This window comes from Lagopus muta, chromosome 1 (genome assembly GCF_023343835.1).
Source record: "Lagopus muta isolate bLagMut1 chromosome 1, bLagMut1 primary, whole genome shotgun sequence".
Classification (NCBI taxonomy): Eukaryota; Metazoa; Chordata; class Aves; order Galliformes; family Phasianidae; genus Lagopus; species Lagopus muta.
Window position 1 is genome coordinate 156,435,618 of NC_064433.1, and position 23,740 is coordinate 156,459,357.

The window sequence follows — 23,740 nt, forward strand, 5'->3', positions numbered from 1 at the left end:
TAACTCCATCATTGTGTAGTTTTCATTATTCTAAAGGAACAGAGTCTGAAAGGGTCTGTTGAAAAGATTTTGAACATAAGAACAAAATATAGTCCAAACAAATGTTTTGGATAAATAATATTGTGTCTAGACCAATCCTTCTCTAAAGGTTACAGATCCTCTAAAGGTCAGGATTTAGCCATATAGGATGATTATTTCTTATTATTTACTCATGCTATAAAATATAATGTAAATCTGTAAGTTGTAATTCATGCACTGTAAATAGAAAGCAATTACTTAGTACTCCATAGAGATTTTTATCTTTTTTTTTTTTTTTTTTTTTCCTCCTCCTCCTCCTGACTAGAAGTAAATAACCAGAAATTATTTCAGTTTTGTTTGGAGTTTGTCCCTTCAGACAAAAAAAATGTCTATTTTAATCTTGATAATCATGGAAGCCTTCTCTCCCCCAAGCTGAACAAATCCATCTTTCTCAGCCTTTCTTCATAAGAGAGATGCTCCAGGATTCTGATCATTTTCTTGGCTTTCCTCCAGACCTACACCAACAGTTCTGTATCTTTCCTGTACTGGGCACCTTCAGGCTGGATGCATTATTGCAGATGAAATCTCCCAAGGATGGAGTAAAGAGGAACAGTCAACTCTCTCTTCCTGTTATATAATCAATAGATATCAAGATGTTGCAATCACAATATAATCAAGAAAGCTAGGCAAAGTAGACAATGATAACAAAAGAAAATAAAATGGAAGGCTTACCCTTCAGCTGGGCTCACCACAAAACACCAACAGAGGCAATCTCCAGAAGAGATCATTCCCCACTGGTAGCCAGCTCTTAAATAGGTCTAGGAGGGGTGGACCCTGGCTCCACCCCCTTCCAGCAGGACAGGTGAATTGCCTTCACCTGTGCTTGTCTGGCTGGCTCATGGCTCGCCTCAGGTGATCAATCAGAGGTTCAGGCCGTGACTCAGCAGTTCCCATACACCTGTTAACCTCCTCTCTTCTGATGTAGTCCAGGATACATTTGGCTTTCCAGGCTGCACGTGCACACTGCTGGCTCATCTCCAGCTTTTTGTCCACCAGTACCTCCATGTCCTTCTTTACAGGCCTACATTCAATGAGTTCTATTCCCAGTCTGCACTCATGTCTGGAATGGTGAAGTGAAACACCTTGCGCTTGGCCTTAATGAACTTCATTAGCTTCATATGGGCCCACTTCTCAAGCTTGTCCAAGTCCCTTTGGATGACATCCCTTCCTTCTATTTCAACAACTACAGCCACTGGCCACACCTCTCCGGCTAACCACTTATCTGTGACTATACTATACTATAAATGCTATATATAGTGTATAGTATATATACTATATATATATATATATATATATATAGTATATATACTATAAATCTACGTCCAGTTATATATTCCTGCAGAATTAAATTCCATGAAATGAATTGTGTTTCTACAATTGTATCACTATACACTCTGTATCTGCTTGTCAAAAACTGGCAACTTACACTACTTCATTTCAAACTGGAAAAATGTTTTTGGTGAAGTAGCCACTTACGTGACATTAGAAACAGAAAACAGCTGGGTTGAAATACGTAATGCTGTCAGGGGTATTTGGATGGAGTGTTAACTAGACTGCAAAAAAGACTGTGGGCTTTTTTTGAGGGCAGCTAACATGACCTAACCAGTAATGATGCCACATGTTCATTTTTATGTCATTTTAAAATTGAAAAATGAAGGAAAAAAAAAATAATTACAGATTTCAATTGAAGATCTACCCATTTTTTATGTAAGAGAAAGGTCAGGGAATGCTCAATAAGAATGTATGAGAGCAGTATGTCATTCTTTGAACATAATCGTATATTTTGGTACACAACAACTTCTCAGGCGCTCAATAACATTTTTACTGCAGTCATCACTGGCAACTGCTTTTCACACAGCACTTGAGTGAATGGTTTGGAAGGTGGGAATTGATAGAGCAATGTCCCTCCCACTGCAAGCGAATCACAGAATTACAGAATGGCCTGAGCTCAAAAAGGACCTCAATGATCATCTAGTTTCAATCCCCCTGCTGTGGGCAGGGTCACCAACCACTAGACCAGACTGCCCAGAGCCACATCCAGCCTGGCCTTGAATGCCTCCAGGGATGGGGCATCCACAGCCTCTCTCGGCAACATGTTCCAGCATGTCACCACTCTCTGGGAAAAATTCCTCCTAATAACTAACCTAAACCTGCCTTGTCTCAGTTTAAAACCATTCTCCCTCGTCCTATCACTATCAACCCGTGTAAATAGCTGTTCTGCCTCCTGTTGATACACTCCCTTTGAGCACTGGAAGGCCGCAACGTTGTCTCCCCAGAGCCTTCTCTTTTCCAAGCTATATAAGCTCAGCTCCTTCAATCCTTCCTCATAGGAGAGGTGCTCTAGCCCTCTGATCATCTTAGTGGTCCTCCTCAGGACTCATTACAAGAGCTCTGTGTCTTTCTTGTGCTGGGGGCTCCAGGCCTGGACACAATATTCCAGATGGGTCCTCACAAGAGCTGAGTTGAGGCGGCCAATCACTTCCCTCTTCCTACTGGCCACCCCTTTTTTAATGCAGCCCAAGATATAGTTGGCCATTCAGGCTGCTAGTGCACACTTCTTGCTCATGTCCAGCTTCTTATCTACCAAGCGTAGATCAAGTTCACTACCAGCCCAGTCACCTGAACATCCATGCATCCCAGATTTCTGAGAATCGACTAATGTAGTCACCAAACCACTCTCAGTCATACTGAGAAGGTGAAGTCTCTGGTGACTAAAAAAAAAGGCAATGTCACAATTGTTTTTAAGAAGGATAAAAAGAATAACCCAGGGACGCATTCAGTCTCTCCTCTATGCTTGTGAGAGATTATTCTTTTATGCCATTGCCTCAAAGCTTGCTGATGAACAAGTCCGAACAAGTTCTGGGCAAGGGTTGAGAAATCCTTTGTCTGAGGGACACAGATGAACAAGGCTAGGACAACGAAGGAGAGATAAGCCACAGCTTAATGGTTGTGAAGTGGCCTTTTGTGCGGACTTATCTCAAGGAAGATGGCCATCTCAGGGGGTACTCACATGACACTTGCTCAAGCACCCAGGGATGTCACATAGTCAGGAAAAAAGGAGGATAAAAGAGGGATCAACAACTATGAGGATAGGTGTCTGCCATCAGATCCCTCACTACGAATTTCCTGCATGCTGACGGAGTCTCCTGGGCCTGCTACCTGAGACCTGCTGCTTCCTCCTGGACTTACCCTATGGCTTCTTCCTGCTATATGCTTGCTGCACAAGGTCAGCCACGCTACTGCTGCTCTCCCCCATGCTTTTGCCTCAGACCATTGGGGCGGCCTGCAGTGGGACCACTACTGGATCCTGGCGGTGACTATCCCTGCTTTACACAATTCTTGCTTATTTCCTATCTTTTCTATTACCATCCTTCCCTTCCTCATCACCCTATTTCATAATAGTCATTCCTTCCCTTCCCCATCTCCTTGATTAGGATTTGTAATAAACTGGTTGGACCAACATTTAAACCACTGTTTCTTAATCTCACACCGGCTATACAGATGGCCACACGTTGTATCAAAGGAGGTTTAGATTAGACATAAGGAAGAGCTTTTTCTCTCAGAGAGTGGTCAGGCACTGGAATGGCTGCCCAGGGAGGTGATGGAGTCACTGTCCCTGGCAGTGTTCAAGAGGCGTCTGGATGACGTGCTGCGTGATATGGTTTAGTGCTAGTGGTGGCAATGGTGATGAGGAGATGGTTGGACTAGATGATCGTATAGGTTGTTTCCAACCTTGTGATTCTATCATTCTGTGATATCAAAGAACCTCCTCTCCCTGCTATAAACTGGAGTGAGACAATGCTGGAGAAGATCATGGAGTAGATCCTCCTGGAAGCTATGCTAAGGCATGTGAAAGATGAAGAACTGATTCAGATCAGCTAGCATTGCTTCACCAAAGGAAAATCCTGCCTGACTTAGTGGCCTTCTATGATGGTGTCACTGCATCAATGAACAAGGGAAAAGCTGCTGATGTAATCTATCTGAACTTCAGTAACACCTTTGACATGGTCCTTCACAACATCCTTCTCTCCAAATTGGAAATATATGGATTTGATTGGTGGGCTGTTCAATGGATGAGGAACTCGTTGCAAGATCATAAGAGTGGTGGTCAGTAGCTCAACATCCAGATGGAGATCAATGATGAGTGGTTACTCAGGGTTACTGCTGGCACCAGTGCTGTTTAATAACTTCTTCAGTGACACTGACAGGGAGATCAAGTGCGCCCTCAGCAAGTTTGTGGCTGACACCAAGCAATGTGATGAATTTGACACACTTGAGAGACAGGATGCCATCCAGAAACACCTAGACAGAATCAACCAGTGCACTCAAGTGAGCCTCTTGAGGTTTGGCAATGCCAAGTGTCATGTCCTGCACCTGAGTGTAGCCACATCTGCTATCATTACAAGCTGGGATAAGGATAGAGCAAAGCCCTGATGAAAAGGACATAGGGGTACTGGTGGATGGCAAGCTGGACCTGAGCCAGCAATGTGCCCTCACAGTCCAGAAAACCAGTCATATTTTGGGCTGCATCAAAAGAAGCGTGGTCAGCAGGTCAAGGGAGGTGATCCTACTCCACTATTCTGTGCCAATGAGAATTCATCTGAAGTACTGTGAACTCCTCAGGAGAGACATGGATATGCTGGAAAGTGTGCAGAAGAGGGCCACAAAAATGATTCAAGGGATGGAACACATCCCTCATGAGGACAGGTTGAGAAGCCTGGAATGCTTCAGCTTGGAGAAAAGAAGACCTGATAGTGACTTTTTACATGTAAAAAGAGACTATAAGAAAGAAGCGGACAGACTCTTCAGCAGGATCTGTGAGGATAAGACAAGGGGAAATGGTTTCAAACTAAAAGAAGTAAGGTTTAGATTGGATATACAGAAAGGATAGTATGGTAATGGAAGAGGTTACCCAGGGAAGTGGTTGATGCCATGTTTCTGGAGACATTCAACATCAGATTGGACGGTGCTCTGAGCAACCTCATACAGCTGTAGGTGTCCCTGTTCATTGTGAGAGTTGGACTAAGTGACCTTTAAAGATCTCTTTCAACTCAAACAATTCTGTTATTTGAAAAAATACTTTTATTTATGTATGTTATTTCCAGTAAAATGATGTATTGTTGTGTAGTGGACAACTAGTGTTATATACCATCATCATGGAGAGGTTCTGCAGTTTCTGTGATACATGTCACAATAAGAGTAATGGAGCACTGGAACAGGCTGTTCAGGGGGACTATGGAGTCTCCTCCTAGGAGATATTCAAGACCCGTCTGGTTGCCTACCTGTGCAACCTGGTCTAGGGAGCGTGCTTTGTCAGGGGGATTGGACTAAATGATCTCTAGAGGTCCCTTCCAGCCCCTACAATTCTGTGATTCTGTGAGTTCTATTTGCAGAATTTGTTTAGATAGATCTTGGATGCACATAGAGTGTTTAAAACCTTACTAAACAAATAAAATGGAGTTCCCTAAAAGCACACAGCCAATGCAATATGAAACATCTCAGGGGACACAGTCATTTGTGTGGAATAATGGGTATGTCACAAGGATCATTACTGATACTCTCTTGAAGCAGCAGACAGAGGACAGGGAAAACCATTTGTACCATTTCAAACATTACTAGAAAGTTCTATGTGGACTACTAAATAGATTACGTGGACTAATTAAATAGAGCGGTCTTCAAGAATGAGCTCTGAATTAGGCTGACAACAATTGGCATATGAAAATTGTAACACTTGTACAGGTATTGCAAAGAACAGAAGAAGCTGCTTTTTCAGAATACGTATACACAGTATTTACTTTGGAAGTATTTCCAGAAAATATTTTTGTGCATTTGTGATTTTTTTTTAAATATAGTTATGTATAAGCTAAAAGGAAATACTTGTAGACAACTGTCCAAGTATTTGGAGGTAAGTAAAATTCTGATATTAAGGCAGAGAATTAAAGGAAATGTAGATTTTTATTTTTATTTTTTTAATCTTTTTCCAGCTTGATAATGACAATTATGAAAAATAAATAAGGAAAGAATCCCCTTGAATCCTTTGAAAAAAGATTCAAATCAGATAATCTGCAAATATAATTATTTCTTCAGTTGGAATGGGTTTCAAAGAGAAAAAAAAGTGCTTTTTCTTCCATTTTTAATTTTGTTTGGAATGTGTTTAAACTGAATTTAGCATCAGGTGTTTTTTCTTTTTGTTTTTTTTTTTTTACTTATTGGACTATGTGATCCTATTGGTCTGAACCAGTATGGCTACTATGCTAAGAGGTGCTATTTTCTGAGAGAATAACCAGACTAATTAGAGCTGTTTTTAAGATTGGTACTGTGAAGAAAAAATTGCAGTAATATGTGGAGGCTCGCCCACATTAATCCCATTTTTCTGGCTATTTTGTTCTTCTGAGCTAAAATTGACCTGTAGACTTTTGCGTGAAGTACTTTATGGGTTTTCCCCACCACAAGAAAGACATTGAGGCCCTTGAGTTTTGAGAAGGACAACTAAGCTGGTGATCTGGAGCACAGACCTTATGAGGAGTAGTTGAGGGAGCTGAGATCATTCGAGGTTGGATGTGGCTCTGGACACTCTAATCAAGTAGTTCCCCATGGTGGGGAAGTTGAAGCTAAATGATCATTGAGGTCTTTTTCAACCCAGGCCATTCTATGATTCTTTAAGCCAGAGGGAACACTGAATTAACTTACCAAAGCAATGTAATCAGAACATTCACTGTTTCAATCTTACTGTTGAGATTAGCAAATTAATATTTCCTGTTTGCTTTTTTTAGGCTTGATTTAGGAACAGTAAGAATGATTTGACTTGTAATGAAATTTTCAACATTATATATATGGTTTTGTGGGTTTTTTTTGCTTTTGCTTTTTGTTCCTCTAACTCAGATGTGCCTTCATTTTTGCTAGTGATTAATTTCCATACTAAACAGATTGAAAAACATCAAATAGGTTGTTTCTTCTTTAGTTCATTTTTTTCTCCTTCCAAACCAGGTGCATGGTAAATATTCTTAAGAGTGGATTTTGATTTTTTTTTTTTTTTAATTTCTAAGCAGTACATACACTTTGTAATGCATATTAGTACACCATTACATATGAGTACTGTGTTAGCTTCCAAAGGATCCATAAGTGAATTACAGAGATTAATGTGCGATAGGCAGATTGCAAGAGTTATGTGAGCTGGATTTTTTTTTTTTCCTTAGAACAAAAACAACAAAAACAACAACAAAAACCAGCATTTTCTTTTAATCTGATTCAATAACTTTTATATCTAAATTGGAAATATATGAATTTAAAAGAGTGGCATATGCAGCAGGCAATACATTGATTGAATTGTTGCAGCCAGTGTTGTGGTCAGCCAATCTGTGTCCAGGTTGAGGCTGGTGAAAAATGGTATCCACCAGTGGTCCATCTGGGGCCCAGTGCTCTTCAGCATCTTCAACAGTAACCTAGACAGAGATTGAAGACACCCTCAGCAAGTTTGTGATGATACAAAGATGTGTTGCAGTTGATACTGAAAGGTGAGACGGCCCCATAAATGAAAGTAAAAAGGCAAGAAGGCTTCACAGTGACTGAGAATAAGGTGGGTGAAGGGGAATAGTTAGAGATAGCTTATAGAAGCGAGAATGTAGAGCTTGTTAGAAAATAAGGGATGGCAGACACCAGGTCTGGGATACTGAGGGGGATGAAGGCCATAAAGATAAGGGTTTGAGAGCAGCCTGAGGACATTTGGCAGGGAGGTGATCAGATGTCCACAGGGCAAGAAGTTTGAAATTGGTCTGGGGGGATGCTACCCCAAAAGGTCAGAAGTTTACAGCAAAAAAGGTCAGAAGCCTTCGTGAGGAAGATGACAAATCTTCATCCCATGACCCACTACGCACATGCAAGAGGGGAGGGTCTGCATGCTAATGAACTCTTGGGGGTGTAATGAATATGTATCCAAATTCAGGGAAAACTATTGATTATGTATTTGTATATCTGTAGTATGATTTTTCCTGATGGTGTGCAAGCTAGGCAGCTCTTTCCCCCTTGCACCTGGTATCTGCGCAGCACTGAATAAACCATACCTGCTTTATAACTACTTTGTGGTTATAGAGTTTGATTTCGCATGTCAATACAATGGAAGGAATGCCATCCAAGGGGACCTAGAGAAGTGGGTCCACATGAAGCTAATGAGATTCAGAAGGCCAAGTGCAAGGTGTTGCACTTGGGAAAGGGCAGTCCCAGATACATGTACATGTGTTTTCAAAATAAGCATTTTTAAATTTCAGTTATCTAAATCTGACTCATTTCAAAACAAAAGAAAGATCTTTGCATCGTTCCATTCTTATTTGTATTTACAAATTCTGATGACATCTTTGTCCTCTAACTGATAAAGCCATTTCACATAGGAACATCTTCACTTCTGTTTTTTTCATAATCTGTGCTGGCAACAATTCTGAGGAAGCAAAATTTTCCTAACTCTGACTTCAACAGACATACAGGAATTTCTGAATTTATACTTTTCAAGTATTTCATTCAGAATGTTTGATTTTGTTCAATGAGCAATGTAATTCATGAAGATAGGTCTCAGAAAGCTTCTTTCTGTCATCTTACCTTTCTCTCTTAGTAATCTTCCAGAAAGACTGATTAGGCTGAGCTGAACTGCTAGCTGTAATAAGTTTACGGTGCTGCTTTTATGTTTCAAAGTATTTGGAGCAAAATATTCCTTTGTTGCTTAAGAATATACAGATCTAGATTAAAGTTGTAATTAACTAGCTGAGAATTCATTCATGTAAAATTCATGTGAAACTGACATTCTCTAATGAACCTGCAGTCAATGAGATGTGTGGAAAAAAGTGTAGCCAGGTGATATAATTTATAGTTGTCATAATTTATACTGGTGGCAGCAGATTTCTCATCACCCCATGATGCCCTTGAGCCCAAGATGGGAACTTTAAAAGAAGTTAATAATCTCTTGTAATGTGCTGTCTGCACATATTCAAATGTTCTATTTGACTAAGAGACAATAAAAAGCATTTTGCCACAGCAGAAATAGATAAACACAATTTTTGTATCCTCATCTTTTTCAATTGTATTAAATAACTTCTACCCAATAAGTGGTCTTTCATTGCTAAATGTTCTGCATTTCAAAGTTCATTTTGTTTGCCACAGTTGAAATTCAGCAAATATTAGGTCAGTTCATACAAGCAGTAGAAAAGGCTAAACAAAATTTTCAAGACAGAGGAACTGAAGAGGAATACTATTCACCTGATCAGTCTGCTAAAGTAGTGTTAGTGAAAATTCAGTTTCCAGAGAAGAAAAACAAATAAATGGATATTGTATCAGACACTGAAAGTCAAATGAAAGCCCTAGCAGTTATGCTTATGTTGCCGAACTGAAAGGTAAACACAATCAGTAGATAAAGGGATTGTATTTTAGATTCTTTCCATTACAAACTTCAGTGCTGTGAACTATTTTATTTATCTTTCAGTATTATCTTTTTTTGTTAGCGTGTAGGTCTCTCTAAAAATAATACCTCCTATTTATTTCCAAGGAAATCACAACAGATACAAAGAGTACAATAATACTGTTTGATAGAGCAAATTCTCAGCTATAAAACAATGTTTTTCAATATAGCTACTACCATTGGCTGAGCATTTTTGACAGTGATAAACAAGACCTCATAATTTCATGGTATGACAGTTGTGCTTAGCCATCCAGAACATGGCTTGTCTTTCACATCTCAGTCATCACTGCTGAAATGTACCACCCACAGACTCACTGTGTTCATACCCACTGTTTGTCTCCATAAATCTTCAGCAAGCATCAACAAATGGATGCCATTTTTTTCCTCATGGAGGAATTCAATGACACACCTTTGCTTCATGTACACTTCCACATCAGATGCCATTTTGTCAGACTGTCCCTCTGCTACCATCTGACACACAACATCAAAACGTAAGGGAATATTAGCAGGAAGGTTCAACCTCTACTGCCATACCACCAACATCCATCCCTGATGTTGTGGGCCAGCATGTTGAAATAGGATGTGTTACTTTCCGAGAAGTCTTTGTAATTTTATTCAGAAAACAGAAAGGACTAATAGAATTTCAATATACAACACAGTGGAACCAAGAACTCTGCACAGCAAAGGATTACTGGGATGCGTGTGATGAATGTGAAAAACATGCTTGAATGGATGTTACAAAATATTTTCCGTAAAGCTTTAAATAAATACTCAAAATTTCTGAAAATTACTGTTAACACATAGGACCATCGCAATATGACGAGAAACGAAGTTAAGATACAACACTGTCTGTAAAAGTGAAGCGTCTTGTCCTCAAAACTACTTTTAAATTTATATTTCTGGGATGGTGTTTTGAAAAGAAGATCTTTTCTGAGCATTCTATGTGCAAATAACCTACTGTAAAATAAGAAATGACACATCTGAAAGATCATTTGTTTACAAATTCATTTTACAAGATCAAGATCTGTGTATTATGATGAATAGAGACATTTTAGAGAAATACTTCTGTTCATCTTGACAAGTGTAGAACTTCTTTGAAATAGTTTTGATTCAAAAAAAAAGGAAAAGAGTATTTGATTAAAAAGAACAATATCACTCCACATTATTTGGATTACTGCTATAAACATGACAGTTTTGAAGGGAATAAAATTTTCTTTAACTCATTGCTTACATTATTATCAGTGAATTAATGGTATGTTTTTTCTTTGTTTTCTTGTTTTGCAAAAATATGCTTTATTGCAATAGATTTTGGTAGATTTGAGAAGTTAGTAGATGCATGTATTTCTGAATCATTAGAAACATATTTTGGGAATTTGTATTCATTTACTTACATGAAATAACACTTTCTGGTCTTTCAGGAAATGGCCACAAGTTGTAGCAGAAGAGGTTTAGGTTAGACGTAAGGAAGAACTTTCTTTCTCAGAGAGTGGTCAGGCACTACTATGGCCTGCCCAGGGAGGTGGTGGAATCACCATCCCTAAGTCAAACAATTAAAAAATGTTAAGACGATTGTGTCCCTGGCCAGCCTGGTCTAGTGCTCGGCAAACCTGCAGAAGGAAGTTGAAATTAGATGATCTTTGAGATCTTTTTCACCTCAGGCCATTAGGATTCTATGATTCTGTGATTTCTGTCTGTAACTTGTTCATGCTGTACTACTATTGCATTCCGTATTCTTAAAGTGAACATGAGATTTTTTAGTTTTGTGACTTTCTTAAACTGATAATCTGACACTGAGCTAACAAGGAGGAATCCTGCTTTAACATCATTTCATACAGAATGCATATGCCCAGAAAAAGCACATATCATGTTTAGAACATTACAAACTCTATAGTTTTTAAGAAGCACAGCTGTGTGCAGTTCCCTTGTTGTGTTCTCAAACTATGGATCAGAAAAGTAGTTCACAGAAACTTCTTTTCCTTATTAGCTCCCAGATTCCAAGTTGTGCCTTGAACTGAAAATGACTCACTGTCAGACAGAAGATTACTTCATCATGAGTGAATTCAAATGTCTGTTTTCATCCTTAAAGCATAAGGTGTCTTGCAGATTGTAAACTTATTCATTTAAATTCTTCCTATGAAAATCCATATTGAGATTTCTTTTTAAATTACTAATAGGTAGTAAAATGCATTTTTTAGTTAAAATACTTTCCACGTTGCAACATACTGTTGAAGTACCTTCTTACAAACTTGAAATCCTTACAGCTCTTCAGTTCTAGGCATGTGAAAAAAATTCACAACTTGCCTTGCTAGTAATTCTGCATAATTTCAGCTGTGACATAATAAACCAACTAACCAACAAAATAAGAAAGCAAGCCAGTAAATTTTTTGGATTGCAAATACTTAAATATTTTACATATATATAGAATGACAGTAGAAAAGTAGAACCACTCATTATTACTTAGGAAAATTTCTTCTATTTGGTCTAATTTAATTTGACATCCAGGTAAGCTGGTGTCAAACTGTGAAAGTCAAGTTTAAAAAAAAATACATAACATGACATGTTGACAGTACGTTAGCTGGAGCTAAAGGGTGTTGCTTGTCCATTATCATTTTACAGCTTGCATTTTAAATATGCAGTGTTGTCTTACCAAATTTATTTCTCATTCTTGTATCACAGTAAGTTCTGAGATATGAGAAGAATTCTGCAATTACAAATAACTTTAAAAATGTATTACAGATTGATTTTTTTTTTTAATATATTGGACCCATATAAAGAAGAAATAATTCAAATTTGTATATTGAGGATAGGGTCTCAGTATCTTTGAACAGTACAACAACTTTCAGTGATATCACTGGCAAGACCATTGATTTCTTTCAAATGAAGATGTTACCAATACTTAGAATTTTAACAAGAGGTTCATGATGCAATATTTTTATTAATGCTAAAGCACTAACATGTACAATATTAACAACTATTAGAAGTAGACTATGTCATATTACTTCTTCTGCCCCATGTACAGCTTTTTGTCTAGAACATCTCCCTGATTTTCATTAACATCATAGGAGTGTCACATAATATATGAATATATGAGTGGATAGACTTCAAGAAAGAAAAAATAGGTAACGGCTATCCAGAAGGATTAATAATTTGCAGAGGGAAATTACTAGTTAAAAATCTGCAAGTATGGGTGTTGAAGTTACAGTTCGTATTTTAGTTAAGAGACTGGATAGACATAGCCATTAGTTTGATGTCTTTAAAGACTACTGAGAAGGCTATGATTTTGTTTGAGATAGAAGAAGATTTTGAATACAAAATATGGAAATTTCTTTGAAATTGGAGGAATGATAAGCTAAGTTACTGTATGGAGTTAAATATTGTGTTCCCAGGGCTTGATGAAATTCAGATTCTCTAGAAACTCTAAGCAGCACCTCTTTAGTTAGAAACAGAAAAAAATGCTAGCAGCAGTAATTATCAAAAGGTGACCATAAATCAAAAGGAAAATGATGCAGCAGCTCATAAGAATAATATGAAGTAAAATAAGACATTGAAATTAACATTAAGAGAGGAAAAAACAAAAAGAAATTCACTGGCCCACTTCGACTTCCTTCTGAACTCCACTATCAACCCTACAGGACAGTGAACTAATGCAACTTATAAAACTGCATATACGTATCTGCATATAACTTGCATATCTGTGATTTAAGTGTTTTGCTATTCATATCCATTTAGACTCTGAACTGTCATTTTACTATTTAAACTGTGAGAAATGCTTTCTTAGAATTAAAAGATAGTCTGAATACATTTTTTTCCCTCTCACTTTCCAGCAGTGTTTAACTCCTTGTTTTCTGTTTGTTCATAGCCTCCATGGTTGTAGTGGCAGCCTAAGTGGCATAAAAAACAAGGTCTTGGAATACTAAAAGCTGGTAAATATACATGTACATTTAAATATTAAATATAAATCCCATTGAAATATCATTCCTATAAAATACTCCAAGAATACTTTTCAAGTTCACTATTTCAAAGCAATACTTTTTAATATTAGACAATGTATAGTCAAAGAATATAAGGATGCTATAATTACAAAATAAACAAAAGAGTTTGGCAAACCACATTATAATAACAAAAAGAGAATAGATAGAAGGCTTACCCACATCCCAGGCTCACTGCAAAACTCCAGAAGAGGGATCTCCAGAAAAGATTCATTCTTACTGGTAGTCAGCTCTTAAGTGGGTCTAGGAGAGGTGGAGCCAGGTGCCACCCTTCCAGCAGCACAGGTGATTTGCCTTCACCTTTGCTCTCATGGCTGACTCATTGTTCGCCTCAGGTGATCGATCAGAGGTTCAGGCCATGATTCAGCAGTTCCCATTCAGGCAGTATAAAAATAGTTTTATGTGGTATAGTCTTGAAACATTGATTATGGTTATACTTGAATTTGTGACTATATATATTTTTTGTTTAACTTGTATCTTTAATTATGTCACTCATACTATTAGGCTTCATTCAACTTTTCCTAATTGAAATCAGACTGCAGGAGGTTTAGGGCTAGGAACTGGGCTGTTCTTCCTTTACATGTGCACACTGCATTTTTTATTATTGTAAAATATATCTGTAATTTGCTTTATCTTGTTGAAATATGTACAAGTCAGAAGCTTTATATGTCTACAAAACAGTTTATCATACTGCACCATGTCTGTATCTGGATTTTGAGTCCTGATTTGCTTTTTCTCCAAATATGCTACATGGGCTTTTTAATATGCATTTAGCATATGTAGAGAGACAGTGACAAGATAAAGAAGACATCTGTGTTTAGAAATGTCAGTTTTTTAGACTTCTGTTTTAAGAATACTTAGAGCAATTGTAAATAGTGGGTGTACAAGAATACAATAGTGAGAATTGAAATTTTCCAAATATGTATTAAAATCTCACAGGAGACAATAAGGGTTGGAAAAGGGAATTGAAAAATAACAACCAGTGCAACAGAGGCATTCTGTCATTATCTAGTAATACAAGTAAGTAGGTTTATCATATAGGAAAAGGTATAGAACTGTTTTAATACATATACTGATAATATCATAATCTAGAACAGATGGTATATGTATCGCAGTTTTAATCTAATAAAAATATGTTTTCTTTGGTTATTATTGCTATTTTTTTATCTTGATCCTGTATACTGATAAAGGAGAGATTCTTACGACATCTGCAAGAATGTATTTTAGCATTCCTTGAAGGAAGAAGTAGAGCATGTTGCTGATCAGCTGAACAGAAAATAGGATTTGGTCAAAGAGAAAATCCCTTTGGGAGAGAAAGTCTAACAGGGTGAGCAGATTGTTGACAACTGAAAGTGGAGAGCTTCATAGGATGATGAATAGGTATATTTAATCTGGAAAGTTAAAAGCAGAAAAGAAGGGGAATTTAATTTTAAGAGCTTTTAAGTGTACAAAGAATGAGTGAGATATGGGACAAATCATTACTGGTTTTGATAGTTTCAATATGAAAAATGACCTGAAATATGGAGGCTCAGGCCTGAATAAATAGATAAATAAATAAATTCAGACAGAAAAATCCCAGCTGAAATACAGTAGATGAGTTTCGATTTTATTGGGTTCCAAGGCAAGAAGAGAGGACAGTGTTTTACACATCACTTCCCCAAAGCCTTGTTTCCAGACAGTGCAAAGCCTTAACTTATGTTTTAAGCATGCAATTTCTGGTTACATGGTGTTCTTTTGTAAGGCAAGTAAAATTGTGCTATTACTGGATCCCCGCATTGTCAGTTTATAGACCATGGATGTTTCTATATTCCAGTTTAGACTAAAATTTTCTGTTACCCATCGTTTTTATTAGATGCAGTGTACCTTGGCAATAATATTTGCATTAGAATTAGCAGAAACTGTGTATGTGTTGAGTGAGATGAATATTTAGTCCAAAGCATCTTCCTTCAAAAAATATTTGAGATGTTCTGTAATCTTTACGTTTGCTGTGTGGAGGTCTATATGTGCTTGCAATGAAGGAACACACAATTTCCCATTCTAATAATCTTTTGCTACTCATGCAGATCAGGCTGAATAAAGCTGAGTACTTTCAGATGATGATTTTTAGATCAAACTCTCTAACTCTCTGTATGGAAAATAATTTATGTAGTGACTACTACCTTTAAAACTTGCACAGACAAATGAAAAGGGAATTGTAGGGAAAACAAGCAAGTAAACTTCATTCCTCTTTAACTGATTTATCTAGTGAGCAAAAGACTAAAATAAGAGCAGAAGTGTAAGAAATAATTGATTCCAGAAGATGGCACTCTTAAACTATGTATTTTTAAATTTAGTCACAATTCATGACTACAGATGCACTTTCCTATTTGTCTAAACTATTTAATTATTTATCTGTACTCAAAGGTAGGGTAAAATGTAAAATATATTCATCTTTATGCAGTTTTCACTCCGAGAAACAGTATTTATTTTGCCAGCTGAAGCCCCACTAATTAAAATGAATTGTCTATAAATAAAAATTATATATTGTGAAACCTAGAGAAAGCAGCAAAATAAAATCAACAACTATGTTTAAACAGCATAGTCACATCCACTAAAATTTGGCTTCTCTGTTGTAGAAATAGTAGATAGGATAAACATTTAGAAGATAATTATAAAGTTCATGATATGTGTACATAGATGTGTTAATACATTTTATTTATTTATGATGATAATTATTATTTTATCTTGGTAATGCAGGTCTCCCTTTAAAAAAAAAAAAAAAAGTTCTGTGAGTATTTGTGTATGTGATTATAAAAAGACCTATTAAGGTTTGATAGGTCTAGTTAATCTGTTCCACAAAATTCCCCAAACTGCCTGATTTATGTCCAAATGTAGAGAAAAATATTAGCTATTAAAATTGCATAGCAGGAGGTGCAGTCTTTGAACATTTACAAAGAAGCAGCACAAGATGGTTGTAAGCAAGATGTCATATAGGCAAGATGGTTATAACTATACAATAAATGACAATTGAGGTTGTAATTAATTAAATTCTGTCTTGAATAATATGGCCTCTCATTTTGGATGCATGATCTTAAACCAAAAATACTTGTTTTCAGCTATGATGCTTTTTTTCTGCTGTATTTTCCAATGTGATGTCTACTTTCAGAATTAAAAGAATTAAGTAACTCCATTCTTATTCATCTGAAAGATCTACGTAGTCCCTTTTCCAAAATCTGTATCTGACAAATTTTGTCTGGTGTCTAGTCTAAATTTAATTTATTTTTCCTTATGTCTAAGATTCTGTAATTTCATAATCAAAGTGCTTAAAAAACATTCTTTAGTAGTGACTGATGAACATTTTCAGGACACTTTCTTTATAAAGTATCTAATGTATTTTACTTTTGTGGAGTGGTTGCAGACAACAGAAAAGTTAATAAAGATCTTAGTGCAATACATGACATGAACATTAGATACAACAACTAATATAATACCAGCTATTGTTTACTGAAGTTGAATAGTAAATATATTTGAGCACATGTTGACCTAGAAAATTAATATATTCCTGCAATTAAATGAATATATTTTTTCAAAAATTATTTAACAAAAAATCTCAGGCAAAGCATATCTGTATGAATTAACATGGAAACCAACAAGCTGAACCATTTATTCTTGCTGTACACTTTATATGTGAAATGGTTCACAAAACAAAGTTACAAAACAAGCAGCTAATACTGTATGAATGCTAGCAGTTCATAAATATTTTTCAATTTTGGACATTATGATCAATTTAGCTGTACATGTGATTTTTGAGGAGTTTACATAATTATTTGTGCTAGATTCTTTGCTGCTTTTCTTATGTGATTGCTGTTGAGCTCATGTTCATAAGGACACTTAACTTTCACTAAAAATTTGCAGATTTGGAAATACGACCATGAAATGTGGCTCTCATTTTTATTTCTGAGATCATTTGAATGAATAATTGTAATAGATCAGGCTCCTTCCTTATTTCAAAAAAAATCTAGGAAATCAAAGCTTAAAATATTAAGCAATATGTCAGTATTGAATTCTGTAAATCATGCTGTTGGGGGAAGTAATGTGGTCCAATGAATACTTGGGAAATGTCTAGAGTTCTGTTCTTCAGGTACAGCTAGATACATTTGCCTTGCAATGCTCTGCATGGCAATGAACAAGGAAAGCACTCTGCAGCCTGATAGAAGAGGTGCGTGCAAGCTGATTAAGGTTTGAAAAGTATGTAGCCATGTCATTTTTGTTGCATTAGTACAAATGTAATTATGAATGCTGTTACAACCACATAGATAATTGCACAAGGAAGTGTACTATTTTACATGACTCACTGATGTAGACAGCACTTATTCTGCAGTGTGTACATATTTCTGCTTGTTTGGTAAAAACAGTTTTATGAGGCTGTGCAATTCATGTCAGAACTCTGAATCTCTTTTAAATCTCCCTGTGTGAAGATCATCATTGCACAACACCAGGATTAAAACAGATCACTGCCTAATGCAAAAAGCAAGAAGTATCTGCTATTCAAAGAAGAGAAATCTTAGCTTGTCTTTTACTGGTTAAATTTAATTTATTAGCATAATTTGATACTGATGGTCTTTCATTCTCTTTTATACCATACTGATATAAACTTTGAAATATGAAAAATATTTCCAAATTTCCATATTAGTAACAGTAGATACTTTTGCTATGTATTTGAATATCTTTCCCCCCCCCCGGGTTATTTTTTAGCTCAGTGAGTTCCATTACTTCATAAACTTCAGATTTTGGTATAAAATGCATATTTTCCTATGTATTTATATATATTGTATAAGATGTATATATACACACATATATATGTATATATATAGAAGATATATAGATAGAATTGAACACAGAATATATATATATTCTATACTTTTCATATTTTAAATCTAGTAACATCTCATTCTAGATACATATTCTAGATATATATTCTAGAAATATCTATTTTCTATATTTCTATATATTCTAATATAAATTTTATTCTTATTAAAATATGAATTCCTATGCATTTTAAAGCATGTAAAATTTTTATTTAAATTAAAAAACAAACAAACAAAAACCTAAAGTGTCTCATTCTTTAAGTGAGATGTTACCAGATTTAAAATATTAGGAATTTTCCCTAATACTAAAATTGATAATGCATATTGCCCTTCAGAGTAAAATGGATTTGCTTGTATCATTTTAAGCACTTCTAGGGTCAAATGACTCTTCTTTTTCTGATGAATAAGTGGAAGCCATTGGGTTGCTGTTTTCTTTCCAATTGTCTTCATGATCTTCAGTTACATGCAGGATAGAGGAACTCCAGAAATGACTTAACTTTTTTTGTTCATGGTTTGCTGTTTGTTAAAATTGCAATACTATCTTATGAGTTCTGATCCAAAAGTAATGACTCTGATTCAATTATATTGGCCCACAATATCAGAGGTTCATTTTGTTGGCATGGCATTAGAGGCCTTCCCAACAATATTCCATTGCATTTTGTTCCTATGTGGCAGATCACAGCAGAGGCGCAGTCTGACAAAATGGTATCTGACATGGAAATGAGTATGAATCAAAGGTGTGTGATTGAATTCCTCCATGGAAAAAAAAAAAAAAAAGGCACCCATTGGCATTCATCAATGCTTACTTATTTGTGGAGACAAAACAGTGAATGTGAACTGATACAGAAGTTTATGAGTGAAGCATGCAGGCTCTTGTTCATCACTGCTGAGAATGGATAACTAATAGTGGTGATTATGTTGAAAAATAGTGTTCTGTAGCTGACAATTTGCTCTATTAAGTAGTGTTACTATCTGTGTATCAGTTGTAGTTTCCATGGAAATAAATAGGAGGCATTAACTTCAGAGACATCTACATATATTTAGAAACTTGCTATTTAAGTCTTTCTTTGAAAATGTCCTTGATACAGATTCAGATTCCCTTGAATGGAATATTATACACCATATATTTTGGGCACCCATCTTTATTTATCCATGTAGATTTAGGAAGCAGATATATTTTCTAAACCGGCTGTGCTTCAGATGAAAAGAATGGTCATGATCCTCCTTCTCCAGCATTGCTTTTGTTGCCTATCTCTATGAAAGGCTTTCCTCTGTAAAACCTACATGAGTCACAGTTGCCTGAGTAACATGGATGCTAAAGAAGTAAATAGAAATAGAATATAAGAACTACATTACTTTTGACAAATATTAACCACATCTCTCTTGATCATGCTGGCTATTGTGAAGTATAAAGTAGCTTCTTTTGTGTAAATCAGGGATTGTAGTGACAAATATCCTGAAATCTAAAGCTTCTGTCAGACAGCAGGAATTTACATGAAACATAAATTTACATTTTAATTTAAAACCAACCAATCAACTGTCTAAAGAAACAAGCAACTCCCTCTCCCTCTTCAAAACAACTAACCTGACAATTAACGCATTTACTCATTGGATTTACTTAACTTTCCTCCTAAAGACCAAATACCATCTTTTGTTTAATGTTATTGTAGACTAATTGCTATATCCACATTCAAAAGAGTATCTATTTAATCCTAATTCTTTCTTCCTTTCCTTTCTTTCCTTTCTTTCCTCCTTTCCTCCCTTCCTCCCTTCCTCCCTTCCTCCCTTCCTTCCTTTTTTTTGCAAACCAACATTATCTGTCACATCTTGTAACTCACATGCCCTCCTGTTCCTCACTTGGTGGAATATCTAAAGTAATTCTGGAAGAATTTTATTTGAAGTAGTTCTAAATTCTTCATATTCAGAAACAGAAAATGTTTGGAATAAATTAGGCATCAGATCATATCTGTTCTTGTAGCAGTCTAGGGTATTACTTTTTGAAGCATTTAACTGACTTTGAAAGTAAAATTGGACAATATTTTGGAGCACCCCATCTTAATGATACATTTTAAGTTCCCATTTCTAATTAGAAAATCAAGAACTGTCCAGTGTCAATACTGTACCTAATTTTTGTTCATTTAACCATGAAATAAACTAAATTACTTATCTATGCTCCACATGCATTTCATGCAGGTAGATAACTTTTATCTGGATAAAAACCTGAATTCTGAACAAGAGTCTGCCTGTCTTGCTAGAAAGTAATACAGAAAAGTCAAGTATGTGATTTGGCCCCAAGTTTTTATTTGGTGTTACAGGATGTTGTCTTTGGAAATTCTAAGATTTAATGAAATATCCTACTGATTAGAACAGTCGATGAAAAGAGAACCACGTTTTATTTCCTCCTCTATACTCGCATCTGAATCCCTCCTCTTTCCCAAGGAGAACATCCAAAATACCACCATGTAAGATATTCAAAGTGAAGATATCTGACAACCTTCTTCATCGTGGTATTACGCAGAAATCAATTTGGGAAGTTGTAAGCTGAAAAGTCTGTTCATTATTGCCTGACTCTCTTTTACTCCATTTGCTGCTTCATCTGCCTGGTGCATTCTTACTGGTATCTAGATTGGGAACTATTTAGAGCAGAAGCTTGCTTTTTGATTACTTGTCTTTACTGTGCCCAGCACAATAGAGCTCTGATCTTTGATTGAGGTACACATAAAAGGAAAATCAGAACTAAATAATGGTCCTGTGAAATAAGCCTACTGGTCTGACATTCTCTAAAATTACTTGACTCTCCTGAAATCAGAAGGTATAATCATATTTAATGTCCTAAACTTAAGTAGGAATGCCAGGAAAAACTTGCAGGAAAACTTGCAGGAAAAAAATAGTGCTCAAGAAAATGTAATTGGACTCAACCTGATGACATCTGTGTTCAAGAATTTTTTGAACTGATTTCCCTACCAAGCAACAGAACCAGTATCTTACAATATTGTGTGTCATGGTTTGAATTAAATAAATGAGTTGAACAATATGCTTTATATATATTTATATGCATATAACCTTTGTTCGGCATTCTGTCACAAGTAGTTGTTTAACAGTTCATCAACTTTAATTGTAATGTTTTGTAGACAATAAAAACATTAAAATAAAATTTGAAGAAAACATATGCCTTTAATAGCTAACCTTGAAGTTCTGTCTAATGAGTTTCAATAAAAAAATAATGCTTATATTGTTACTCTGATGATAGTAACTGAAAATACAATGTAAACATTTATTCAGTAATTATCAGGATATTTCTATCAAACACTGAAGGATAACCAGTTTACACATGAACAATCTAAACACAAGTGAAAGGACTGGTCAAAATTCACATAGAGATTGATGAAACTAAAGATTAAGAGATGAATTCCTGAAAAAGAACCGGATCAGTGTGTGGGATGCATTGCCATGCGGAAATCTTCATTTCCTTCAAATTAGGTGGGAACACTGATAGCTAAGATGCTGTGGCTTTCCTTTTTCTTCATATATTAAATTGTAAGGAGCATTTAACACCACTATGGCAAGTATATTATATTTTTTAGGGCAAGGGGGAATTATTTTAAACTGAGACAGGGGAGGTTTAGGTTAGATATTAGGAGAAAGTTTTTCACTCAGAAGTTGGTGACGCACTGGAACAGGTTGCCCAAGGAGGTTGTGGATGCCCCATCCTTGGAGTCATTCAAAGCCAGGCTGGATGTGGCTCTCGGCAGCCTGGTCTAGAGGTTGGTGACCCAGTACGTAGCAGGAGGTTTGAAACTAGATGATCATTGTAGTCCCTTTCAACCCAGGCCATTCTATGAGTCTGTGATGTATGTCTCTGTTTTGGCTCTTAAACAGATGTCCTTAAATTTACATAAATTTAGATTGTTGATGTACTTCAAGTACGATAAACTGTTCATGTAATGGCAGCTGAGGTATTATAGCTAACCACCATGTGAATGAATTACAATCTGTGTCAAACATTCTCTGACACTTTGCTTCCTTGATCCATTTTTTTCCTGGAAGATGTAAATCCAATTCTACGAAACACCACACTACCATCTCAAGTCTTCAGCTAATCAGTCTGATAATATATATCAAGGAGTTGTGTACATTATCAAGACAAAGAGAGATGATGCCAGTGTAACACTTCAAATTACTGTGTCAAAACAAGTGAAAATAGTATTTAAGTTAGTTCCCTGCTAATAGAAAGGAATGTTTAAGATGTTTACAGCTATGGTTTGTAGGGGTTTTATTCCTAAAATAGGATAGTAAAAGAACTGGTAAGTGAATCAATCTGAAAAACCTCAAGGAAATAAATATGTTATATGTTTGGATTGCATTCTAAATCAAAACTAAAAGAATGTTTCTAATTTGCCTCCCAGGCAAAATGGAAAATAATATTTTAGAAAGTTGTTCCAGATGTTAGTAGCAGTATAACAACTTTACAGATGTATCAAGAGTAATCTGTAAACTTACCAAGAATGGAAAGAGTACTGACCAAGACAGTTGTGCTGTCAGGGATAATGGAAGAATAATAAATGAGACTTGGCAAGGAAGTTAGCTGTAATAATCAGAGTTCTTCAGACATGTAAACACATTAAAAAAAACCTGAGATCTCTTTATAGGAAATATGATGCCGAAATAAAAAATTACCTATGTGCATTACAGAATTAAGCACTTGTTCTCTGATTTCAGGGTTAAGGACATAAAAGAAAATGTAGGTATGTGAATACGTATTACCGGAATAGAGACTGACAAACTCATTGTGTTTGAATTGTCAGGCCATAATGTTGGCTGAACTAATACAAGCAATGAATTTTGATACATGTGCTAAAAATGGCAGTGATTATTTAGTAACAAATACAGAGTTCTTTTGTTGTCTGTTGTCTTACAACTTTTTGTAAGTAACTTTTTTTTTTCTTGTCTGGATGTCTGGACAATCCCACTTATTGGCAAGATCATTTACTCAAATGTTTTCTGAAAACAGTACTAAATTTATATTGCTGATAGCCTTTCATTTAATCAAGTTTTGAATATCTTCACATAAATTCTATTGTCTCTCTGGGAAATCTGTTCCAGTGCTTAACCACTCTAATTGTGCATATTTTTTTCGTTATACTCAGTTGCAATTTCTGCAACTTGTATTTATTACTTCTTGTCCCATTGCTCTGTTGCTGTGCACATCTAGCAGAGTGTAACTTCATCTTCTTATTTATCTGAAGGACTGATATTAGGTTCTCCTCTTAGCCTTTTTTTTTCCTTTTTTTTTTCTTTCCCCAATGTCTAGGCTAAAATACTTCCAGGTTCCCTCGATCCCCTCTCACATGCTAGCAGCTATAGGACCCAAACAGCCCTCCTTT

At 35.9% G+C, this 23,740-nt stretch overlaps 2 long non-coding RNA genes across 2 annotated transcripts; both read right to left on the reverse strand.

The window, feature by feature from the left end:
- Positions 1–294: 294 nt before the first annotated feature.
- LOC125688374 (uncharacterized) lies at positions 295–787 on the reverse strand. The gene is made up of 2 exons (XR_007374698.1): positions 751–787; positions 295–645 (listed from the first exon to the last, which is right to left on the reverse strand). It is a non-coding gene; the product is annotated as an uncharacterized LOC125688374 (long non-coding RNA).
- A 6,514-nt stretch (positions 788–7,301) lies between these two features.
- On the reverse strand, positions 7,302–13,720 carry LOC125688371 (uncharacterized). Its single transcript, XR_007374695.1, has 2 exons — positions 13,668–13,720; positions 7,302–7,520 (listed from the first exon to the last, which is right to left on the reverse strand). It is a non-coding gene; the product is annotated as an uncharacterized LOC125688371 (long non-coding RNA).
- Positions 13,721–23,740: the final 10,020 nt, after the last annotated feature.